We start from the raw sequence: 12,196 nt of genomic DNA on the forward strand, positions 1-12,196 counted from the left end.
TGCTATATTTTGAGCTTGCTTTTTAAAAAATCGAGAAATTTACACAAGTTTTAGTGTTATTACCGGCAAAAGCTTCAAATTTTGACATGAGAATCAAAAGAATTTCAAGTTTACCCTTATTTTCATCGGTTAGAGAGAGGGAGAGGATCTTCTTTATACATTTTTAATGCCTCACATCAACACCAATATAGAGACACCTTTTAAAAACACTAAAATTAACGCCATAAATTTCACTTTGACTCCCCATGTCGCATGCGATTTTCTAGAATCCCAGCGAGCTCAAAAAACTCATGTCGGTGTGCTACTAATGCGGCCCGATGAGCATATATCTGACCCCCTGCAAATATTCCATAGGCCATAACTTGCCCGTCTGAATTCCGATTGATAATCCAAAAAGGCCGACATGCTCCACAGCTCAAGATTTCCACGCGTATCCACTGATCCCAATTTTGGTCATCTGTCTGTGCCTGCCCTGCTCGTCAGGGATCTGCAAAGCATTCCATCTTCGGACAATCATATCTTTCACACCCAATTTTGGTCACCTCTGTGTGCCTGCCCTACCCGTCAGGGATCTGCAAAGCATTCCATCTTCGGACAATCATATCTTTCACACCGAAGCCCCGTTTGACAAGCCGTCTGTACCAGCTTCTAGAGCATATCAAACACTACACGCTTGAGCACTGACCCAGCACTTCGGACAACCTCACTTGCTATCCCATATGGACCTATCTTGAAGCTTTTTGGCCTAAAAACTTGCTTTAGACATACATTTTCGCTACCACCGGTCTGCCCAGGACCTTAGTACCTGCCCTAGCCTTCTGCACTGCACCTGCTTGCAGCCTTTACCTGGCATAGATCACTTTCCAGCTCGGACCAACTTTGGTTGCACCAACATCAAACAACAATTAGAAAGAGGACAGTGGGGAAGTGAGGAGCGCAAGAACCAGGGGCCATCCACAGAGAGAGAGAGAGAGAGAGAGAGAGAGAGAGAGAGAGAGAGAGAGAGAGAGAGAGAGAGAGAGAGAGAGAGAGAGAGGGTGGGGGGGAGGGACTCCGAGAGAGAGAGAATCATTGAGAGATGAGCGAAGATGTGGGCGCCACTGGTCTTATTGCATGGCAAGAAAAAATGTGGGCTAGAGCCTAGAGAGGTAGGTGACGAGGGCTTCAAACAAATCCCCAAATGCTTACAATTGTGTGCTACAAGCAGTTGAGTTGTGACACGTACATAGTGAGAACGAATGCTACAAGATCTATCTTGTGACTTTTTAAATAGATAAGTATATTTTCTATAATGTACATATGCATATCTAAGTATAATAATAATCTTTCTATCTCATCCTATTATTTATCTCAAGGATAACATATTTTTACTTTACCGTCAAAGAGTACTATGGAAAAAGCGTCAATAGCTCCACCTCTTTAACTACGGGAAAAATTCATTAGTTCTTTCTTTATACTATCTCATTATTATCTCACACCCTAGCTAGATCCTATATCTATGGTAAATTTCAATATATATATATATTTTATGTATTTTTAATATTTCTTTTTAATAGCTACTATGAAGGAATCAAATCCTAGTGGAACACTAGCTTGCATGATTCTCAAAGATACACCTATTTTAAAGGATTATTGCAAGCATGAATACAAAACTGTATCAATGAGCAATGTCATGCTGCATGAGGTGTCCATTGGAATCAAATGAAAGTTTAGGCTAAGGGGACCACAAGAAGACTTTTGCTGCCAAAATTGTACCCTATTTTGATGGTTTCTTTATACAAGGTTTCAATCCAAATTGGAAAAAGTATATAAAATGGAAGTCGTAGCTAATGAGATTATTTTTTTACTCTTATTTTTACTCTTAGCCACGGTTGAGAAGATATGATCAAAATGGTGGACCTCAGTCTGCCTACATCATGCAGGGACAACTCATTTCTTTATTAAAGGGGTGGCCTTGCCTATATACATATATGCAGTGTGTGTGTGTCTTTTGTGAAATTTAGTTTACTTCTTAATTTTAAAATGATTTGTGGTACACAAAAAAGAACCTAAAGTTTTTAAAAGATTCTTATGTTCAAACTTCTAATCATTTGCTACACCCCCTTCCAAAAAACGAGTGCAACTTTGGAAAGAGCATTTGAAAGTACATGGTATCTTTCTTTGCAAGACTTTTAAGGTTCGTTTTAGGGACACATGTCTAATAACAAGTAGAATTGAACAACTTCACCCATATGGACACTAAGGCCTTAAGCAAGCCAAGAACAACTTCATCCATATGGACACTAAGGCCTTAAGCAAGCCAAGAATAAGGCTTAGTTATTTTACATCAACAAATAACTAAGTTTACCTCTCTCGTGACCACGGCCTAACTTCTTCAACGCACTCTTTCCTTACATAAAAAATTTCCATTCCAACTCTCTTTCCTAGTAAGGCCTTCCTTTTTCTGAGGAGTGGCATCTTTAGACTTGGGTTCTTCACATTGGTGAATAGTTTAAGGAGTAGGGAATGGGCTCTGGGAGGCCCATTCCATAGATCACGCGACCGGTAGGAGTCGGAAGCGTGCTGTGGAATGGGCTAACTAGAGCCCATTCACGACCATCACGCGTCGCTGCCCTTTTGACACGTCAGCAGCGAGAATTACGACAGCTTGTAATTGATGGCACGTCAGCAACGGGAAATTCCAAGCGGTGGCAGACTTGCTGCAGCCGATGGCTAAGACGGAATTAGTGCCCCGGCGACCGTGACGGACATGTCCACTTTAGGAGTAGGGAGTTTAAAGAAATCCATGGTGGAGAATGAGTTTTGGTGGTGGTCTCTATCAAAATTTTGTATTGTTGGGGTAAATTCAAGAAAATACTCGAGAATGGTACTTCCTTTTCTTCAGCTATGTACAAAAGTAATGTCTGTTAATGCTAATATTCAACTCATGCGTTAAGAGTGTGTCACACGAGGCAATTTATTTTTGAAAGTTAGGTGGTTGAATGTGTGACACTGCAAACTTAATTATACATCGGTCATTTCTACCAAATGGGCTTTAGCCAAATGGTGAGTGCTTTGCTTCTATAGCAAAGTGACATCTCAAACTATCTAAAGTTGCTTTGCCACTTTGCGTGTCCACTTTTTGAAGATGTTTGGGGTCATGTAAAGATGGCCACGTAGGTTAGGATGCCCCTTGCCATCTCAGAAGTGCCACACATTGCATGTCTGAATATGTGTGTGTGTGTGTGTGTGTGTGTGTGTGTGTGTGTGTGAGAGAGAGAGAGAGAGAGAGAGAGAGAGAGAGAGAGAGATCGAGATCTTAATGCAACACAAGCCCTAAAAACAATTTTTGAAGCTAAAGAAAATTTTCAAGTTCTCTTCATGCCATATTTCCACCAAAGTTAGGAAATTGTCGCACATAGCACATTGAATCCCTTTTTCCTTAAGGAATACACTATGTGGATCAATTGTGTGCCAAGTTGTAGACTCCTATGTTAGGATTTTGTTTCAAAAGAGGGAAATGGAAACTTGTATGCCTTGATTTTCTAGTGTTGGTTAGTATGGATGAGTGATGGTAGTGGAGTAGATATTCTAGTTTGTTGGCGTGGAAATACTTTCTACAAATGTGAATTTGTTTCTTCCTTATAAGTTCATGAAGGTCTCTGGTGCGATTAGTGAAATTGTTGCTCAATTTGGAAATGTAAGCAACAATTTCATTGGTGGTATGTGGACCCAAAGAATGATGTGTTCATGTAGAACCTCTGTTTTGGTGCTGTGAACATGGCCAAGTAAGTAATGATGCATCTATACTAAGGATAATGGGGGAGGGAATTCCGGTTATTTTCTCAGTTTACCTCAAGCAATCTTGTTATTTTGACTTCATCTGCCGTGAAGGTTAAGTACAAATTTGGGAGCCCCCATGTGTCGACCATAGCAATGGGATCTTTTAGGTTCCTCTATGGTTCCAAGGTGGCAATCATGGCCCGATTTGCAGGTTGTATCAAATAATGTTTTACATGGCATCCTGATTTGGCGTTATTCTATTTGTCTTTTTGTAAGCATCTATGTCTCTTTGCAGTAACATGCTATCCGTGTTGTTTGCTATCATGATAGCTGGTTTTATTTGCACAAGAAGATTTTAGACATTTTCTCATGTAGGAAAATGGAGTCTTTTTCAGTGTTTTTCATACAATGCATAACATCATGAGCTTATGCTCGAGAGGCACCACATACGTAGCTAGGTGCGATTGGGGGCCGGCGGTCCCGTGCCCCCAATTGTACCTAGCTAGGTATGTGGTGCCTCCCTCACAAAAGCTCATGATGTTGAGGTAAGTCACAATGTGAGAATTATTGTGAGAATCATACAAGTTCTCCAAGAGGGTCATCAAGGCAAAGGCAATGTGTTGATGCTTCATCCATCGAAGTGAATAGGGGAGTGTCCAAGTGTTTGTCGACGATGCATGATATAATGTTTGGCAACACAAGACACAAAGAGAGAAATGTTTATGAGCATGCTTGCTTTGGGACTGTCTTGTACTTGATGATGATAGAATTGGTCGTCATATTATAAGCAAGAATGTCTGCAGTCGATGAAGATGTGAGTTCTATAAACAATGAGATTGTATGTATATCCAAGGACCAACAGACAAGGGGGTTATCTAGAAGGGATCTTTTGTCTAGAAGTCCTCTCGCGACAGAATTTGCAGTGTCGACGACGTCAAACTTTGTGTATGAAGATAATTGGATTGTAGGATACACCGTATGTAATCTGGTTGGAGGATAACTACATACTTTGATCTTGAAGAATTTTTGCAACTGGAGCAAATTGTCCAATGGAATTTTGTGTTGATTTTCTTTGTAACGTCTACTAATGTTGCAAAAATTGCAAGGCGAATGTAGTCCATACCGAAGAGAGTAGATTTGATGGTTTTAATTGAAAACGATAAAAGCCCACATTGTTAGCATATTGGTAGGTTTGAAATGGTTGCTCAATAATTATCCATGAGGAAGTAGCAGGCTTACATTGTTGTTTCTGTTTATTAGAGTGCTAAAAATGGCTTGATGTCTTCTACTCTTTCGAGTTTGACGCAGCATTACTGATCGTGTTTTCATTTTATACCTACGGATAATTATAAGCACAATGGTTAAATGCAATGACATGAAATGTATAATTTTGAGATGATGTGAAAAATAATTTGCTGGCAAATGTCATAAAAGTAGAATTATACATGTGAGCTATGAAGATAGCATGTTTCTTATGATCTTGTCAACAAAAAATAACAATGCAAGAATAAGTAAATGAGTATTCATCAAATGCACAAATAGCTTGAATTTATCGTATAATGGTACGATGTAATATGTGCACGTATGCAAGTGCCCAAAAAAAAAAAAAAACAATCCATACAAAAGCATGGTGGTGACTCGGCACACTTCCTTCATCAAGTTTTAGAGAAAACATGTCATTAGAGGGCAATTGGCCTAAAATTCACCCATTTCCTTTTGTGGACCAACTCTGAGATGTGCCGTGCCGCCATCCATTGTATGCTTATAGTATCTTGATGCTTGGTCAGCTTCGTCTTTTTTGAGCATAACCTGCAATCAAAGCACTCTAAGAAATAATGTAGTCGAAAGGGAGGTTCACTACAACACATTGTGCATGGCCAAGAGCACCACACTTTGGTATACATGTCCACAAGAATATCACAGCACTGTAGTTTGTTCTGGTAATCCTCACCCTAATACATAATCATTGATTTGGTTTCCTTTGTCATTGGCATTTAACCACACTGTTTCCATACGACTCAATATGCCAGGGGAAGAGCACCATGCCATAAAAGTATTATCTATTAACACGTCATACTGGTAGAGCACAAAGTTGATCAAGACAATGGTACTGTTGCTGTTTGGGCCTGAAATAACATGCAAGAGCTCAACTCCTATGAATTATTGCCACCTGATACATGGCCTGGATGCCCAAGTCTCTTCACATAATGAGAATGATAAGTGCTCCTTGCAGCCCACAAGACGCTTTTGCAGTATATTTAGCTCATCAACTCTGTTAATAAGCCCAAAGCATCCAGTATATCTATATCTATTATATATGGTGCACATGCAATAGCTGCATGCCACCTAATAAAACCTGACATGACAACCCAAGCGTGATGAAGTTGATAGCCAACATGGTCACATTATTTTGTGAGCTGAAAGTGTAAGAAATTCTTGAATGTTGAAGCAGACACATTGTCTCCATCTGCCCACTTTGTCTAGTGAGAAATCTACACCCCAAGGCCATGGCCTTTACATGTGAGATTGTCCCCAGTTACCATCCTAACTGCCACATTGGTCGCTTCCAAAGCATTCACAATGGTCCTTGCTCCCTCTCGGCACGGGTTTCTTATGCCAACAAGAGCCAGTAATGTCAGATATGACTAAAAAAACTAGATCCACTTACGTCCATCTGATGTGCTCTCCTGCACTCTACGAACATATGGCACTGTGACATATGCCAATGCTACGAAGCGTAGACTCTGCATGCCATGTCCTTAATGAGATCTTTGAGCTCCTTTGGCTCTTCTCATCAGACATCAATATACCTTCACCATTAGTTTCTATCCTATCCATGTCCACCCACTGACTACACATGGAGGGATTATTTGTGCAATGTCCTTCCACTACACAATCATAGCTTGTCCTTCCACTAGCTTTGTTCCTTAACAACCCAAACGCATACATATGTAAAATACTTGATTTTGAGCTTGAAGTTTGAAAGTCTATGGTAGCTTTTCAAGCCCCAACGTAGGGGAACCCACCACTTCTGTTGGAAAAGCTTCGCAGCCTTTGCATCATTAGATAGGAAATAACTTCTTGGAGTTATGATCTCTTGTTGAAATGTGCCCCACATTGTTATGCACAATACTCTGAAACAAAAGTCCTTGGAATCTGTTGGACAGTTACAGAGTCTCAAGAGACCTCCTCATGGTGCATATGAGCAAGACAATCAAAGGTCTTCTTTCCACATCCATCCACGGTATACCCTGTAATAAGACCATTCCAAGAAACCATGTCTCAAATGGGTAGGGCCTTGAATATTGCATGAGCTGCAGACATGTAGATACATATTGACGAAAGCACAACCATCAAAGGCATTTCTTTCCAATAGACCCAACTTTGTAGCTGGTATCTTCTCTAGGATTCCTTGCGCCACCAGCGGAAGAGCACCATGGATGGCATACGTTTCCATCCATAAGAGCATTACCCAACAAGATGGGCTTTTCATTATGTAATATGTATCAACACGATGGTCTTCGAGACACAATCCTCAGCACTATCTAACACGGGGGTATTGAATGAGGTATGAGCGACGAGATGCTGTAGTGAAGCACATTTCTCGCAAAGATCGGATGCCGCCTTGGGGACAAGCAACCCCACGCGGACGCGTGTTTAGGGCGTCGGGTTGCCAACGAGGACGCCTCGGTTCGAGTCGCCAAGGGGGGGTAGCGGGTCAATGCGCTGATTTTTTTCTCCTTCGTCCGTCCGTCCTCGAGATCCTTGCAGCAAGCCGCGACGACCGTTGATCCCACCGCCCTGGGTTCTTAATGACCCTGTGTTAGATAGTGCTACAATCCTCTTTTCCATGAGTTGCATGAATTCAATACAATCATCTGGTGGCAGACCATCGCGGCAAGCTTGTGATCTGCCTTATGTTGGCGTAAACCTCGAGAGGAATTCAAGAACACACCTGGGGCTTGCAATGCAAATTGCAGATTCGTCACGGCTACACAAACATGGCTCTTTATTTGTTAGAGGTCAAAAGACAGGTATGGAATATCGTCTTCAAGGACATGTTCATCTAGACAAATTTCCTACTAGTGCAGATGAAACAAAGAGAGTTGACATTTAGAGATGTTACATTGGAGGAGTTTCTAGTGAAGGCCGGGATTGTTTCAAAGGAAGACCTTTGACAAAACATAAGAGCAAGTGGTTCGGTATGCTTCTGGGGGGGGAATGTTTTGAAATTAAGGATCTGAGTTTGAAGGTTTTGTCAGTATTGTGCATAACAAGAACATGATACCCACATCCAGCAACACACAAGCCCCAAGTCCAACATCTCAGACCAAGGGCGATAGTCGTGCAATCAAAGCTCTAATAGAGACAATGTTTCCAAAAGGGAGGTTATCTACGACACTATCCCTAGGGAAGAGCACCACACTTTGCATACATGTTCACGAGAGCTCCACCCAGCACTTGTTGGGGTAAGCTTAGCTTGTCCTAGTTTATGGAGCCTTTCCCTAGCTCCCCATGACCATGATGTAAGGACACGGGTCCTACAGGCAAGGCCATCGGCACGGTCCGACAATGTGTACGCTAAGGGGAGGCTATAAGATAGCATGGTTGGGTGGAGACTAGCACGCTGCATTACTCTCCTCCTTTCAGTGGTATCCGAGCTATTTTCGGGGAAAGGGGAAAAGCGGGTTTCATATACATGCGACGCACATCTCCTCTTCCATGGTCCGCATGCAACATGTGGGGAAGATGACGACCCTCAACGCAGCAAAATAGAAGATGGACATAGTGTCTCTGCACAGTACGAGGGAACAGACAATGAAGGGCAATAGCTACCCAGGACCGCCGAAGGCGGGCAACCAAGGCAAACTCGATCGGCAACTCTACAACACCGAGGCTCCGTTGGTGTCGTTGGCTGTGCGCGTAGGAAGGCCCTCTAAACCCTTGCATGAAGGAGGGTTGAACCCACCTCATGAGGGTAAGAGGTCAACACCCTACCATCCAAGCTATTGAAACTTATTGTATACAACAAAGAAAGATAGCATACTTGAGTTGACAAAGAAAGCTAGAAGGAAAGGAAAGCTACAAACTTCAAGGAAGTAGGGTAAAGGGGCCAGTACAGTGCCGCCTAAGAAGAGTCGCCCATCCCCATTAATTTGATGCATTTTTTTGTGATCAGAGGAGCGTGTTTGGAAGAAGAGTGCAAGGCGCATCCACATTAAAAATTTTGTGGCAAATGAAAATGCGTAGCCAGTGCAGCACAGCAGCAAAGTTTTTCCATGTAAGAAAAACAGCCTTGAGAGGGAGGCCACCTTCGTGGGGTATTTAGAACCACTGTAGCCAGCAGGCGTGATCTCCAATCGGATGGCAAGCATCAAATCACAGCTCGGTCTAAACATTCCAACATTGGACACTGCTTGTCACATGATTGAAGCAAAAAGCTTTTAAACTGGGGGGGCCATGGGTTCCTCTACAAGAACCGGTTTTTAATTGGCACCCTTATCTTAGTTTCACCCTTCCTTTTCACTCCTTAGAGAAAGGCAAGTTTTCTTTCAAAATTTCTTTTTCTTCAAGAAAGAAGCTTCACAAGTGAACAAAAGCCTTCACAAAAATGACCAATTTTTGTGAAGAATTAACGAAGGTGTTCTTACAAAGAACAAGACGTGAAGCGCTACAAATTCCACAAGGCGAGGATCACATGATGGAACACAAAAGTCACCGAGCGTATAAAACACAACGACTTCAAGCTTTACAAGGTACAAGTTGAATTCTTTCCACATTAGCCTGTGTTTACCACGGCCGGCAAGGATATCCCACAAACACACACTTTTGATTTTGAGCACGCACATCAAAATCTGGCAACCACGAGCGCTGTCGACACTAATATGCATGACGATGATGGTCTAGGAGATCATGGCCTTGTAGATATGGCTGCTTTCAAGACTTTGGAAATCCTCAAAGCGTACTTGAATGCAGCCTCTTTGCATTAAATGAAAATGTTACAAACCTTACTGAGCTACTTATGACATTTATGAATTCACAGGACGGTTCAAGGAGCCCAAGCTAGCACGGTTCAAGGAACCCAAGCTCGCATGTTTCAAGGAACCCACGTCGTACAACTCAACGAGTACATGAGGTAAGTGCTTCAGAAGATGCAGAAGGTAGCAATGCATTACTTTAGAATATCACCATTCTTGAGTTTCACGGTGAAGAGCGTGATCGTAACAAGGATGCGGTCAATACGTTCTTACACAAATGGAGTGATATTCATATGTTGAGACACACCCCAGATATTAAGATAGTTGTGGAAACAAGTCTATCTCTTAAAGGCAAGACCTATAAGTGGTGGATGACATTTCCAATGGATACTCATTCTCTGTCGTGGGCTGTGTTTCAAGCTTCTTTCTCCAAAGAGTTTTTGGATTCCAATGAAGACGATAAGGATTGGTTAGCATGGGATGAATAGCGCATGTCTGGCCTCTCTCTCACTTAGTATCTTTCTAAGTATAAAGAAATCATATTAAAACTAGAAAGTCTAGATGAATTTCAAAAGATACAGGGTTTCAATAGGGGTCTTGACAAAGCCTATCATCCAAAAACTTTGGAAGAAGCCATCGCTCATGCCCAAACGTATGATGATGACCAAGAGAGGAAGGAAAATGTTCCATACTCTAAGAATACTTTTGTTAAGAGTAATTCGCTTAAGAGCCAATGGTGAGGTAGATCTCCCACACGTTCCAAGAGAACCAAGAGACAATCTTCTATTACTGCTTATCTCCAAGTCTTGCGAATTCTCAAGAGCAAAGTACTGTGGATTCTAGTTATGGTAGGCAAAGTGCAATGAATTTTAATGAAAAGCAAAGTGCTAACAATTCTAAAGAGCAAAGTGCTCTCGATTCTCATTATGTTGAGCAACATGCAGCTGCTGTAAAACAAACATTAAAGGAATTACAAGATTTTCATCCCAGTATAACTCTAGCTTACTTTCTCCTTTTGCATGCAAAAACCTGACTCACTTACTCACCTCACGGAGTATAGTGATGTATTCTCAATCGATTTACCGCCGGGTTTACCCCCTACACGTGATGTGCATCATGGCATAGATGTCCTGCCGGGCACTAAACCGGTGAGTAAACCACCTTATTGTATGAATGCTAGTGAGGCCAAGGAGGTTGAGCGTCAGTTGGCTGACTACCTTTCTCGTGGTCTCATTAGACCTAGCACTTCACCTTGGGCATCGCCAATTCTATTGGTAAAAAAGAAAGATGGTACTATGCGCATATAAGTAGATTATCGCAGATTAAACTCCATAACCATCAAGAAAAAGTATACTCTATCTGTTAGGGGCACACAGCCCTAACAGGTATTCAATGCAAGAAACATGCAGTTTACAGGAATTAGGAACAGTAAACTGAGTATTCATACACAATACTACAAAGTAAATAAGCAAAGAACACCATAAGGAAGAGGAAAAGAGACTTCCATCAAATTATCTTCATCATCATCACCCAATTACAGAGCATAAATAGCAATACGAGATCAGGAGAAAGAGAACTACCTCGATAGTTATCCCAAAACTTCCTCACACCATCAGATACTATAAGGCACATTCACAACTACCCAAAATTATAAGTACTAATGTCCACATATCCCTAAGGTTCAAAAGTTAAAGGTCTTAGTTACAGTTTAAAATATAGTATCCTGAATGCCCTGACAGATCAGGCACTAACACTTGGCACACCTGGTGGGCAATGTTTCTCAAACATTGTGAGAACCCACAATATCCCTTGATCAAAAAATTCATCCACCAGCTGATCCTTGAATTCAGTTTGTTGTGAAACTGCTGCAGTTGGAGTTTCCTTATCAAGTTCTTCAACCTCTGCATCCACCTGAACTGTAACTGCCTCCTTAGTACTTTCAGTCTCCTGACAGAGTATCTCATCCACAATCATTTTCACTGGATCATTTAAGTTGTGAATTCCTCCTGCAGCTTCTGTTTCCTCCTTTGCAACATCTTTAGCCTGTCTTACAGCTGCACCTTTCCCTGTGCCTTCAGTAATATTCTCCTGAACTCCTGCTATCACATCAGTTCCTGCAAACACTTCAGAATTTTTATTAACAAACACCTGCTCAGATTGTTGACCTCCTTGTTGTTGCAGCTGCATCTTCAGGTCCTCAAACTGCCCTTTCAGGTCAGTATACTGCTGCTTCAATTCAACATTCTACTTCTCCATAAATAATTTTTCCTCCTTCATCTCCTCCTCTGCAAACATCTGATATGGTTTACTCACCAGATCATACACCATGACTTTCATTTTCTCCACATCTCTTGAATTGAGATACCTTCTACAAAGTAGAAAACTCTCCTCTTCTTCAAGTGATTTCAGGTGGCCCATTTTCATATTCAAGTACATATCCAAATTCAATAGTAGGT

The sequence above is a fragment of the Adiantum capillus-veneris genome, chromosome 12, assembly GCF_014529385.1.
Source record: "Adiantum capillus-veneris isolate H3 chromosome 12, ASM1452938v2, whole genome shotgun sequence".
NCBI classification, from domain to species: domain Eukaryota; kingdom Viridiplantae; phylum Streptophyta; class Polypodiopsida; order Polypodiales; family Pteridaceae; genus Adiantum; species Adiantum capillus-veneris.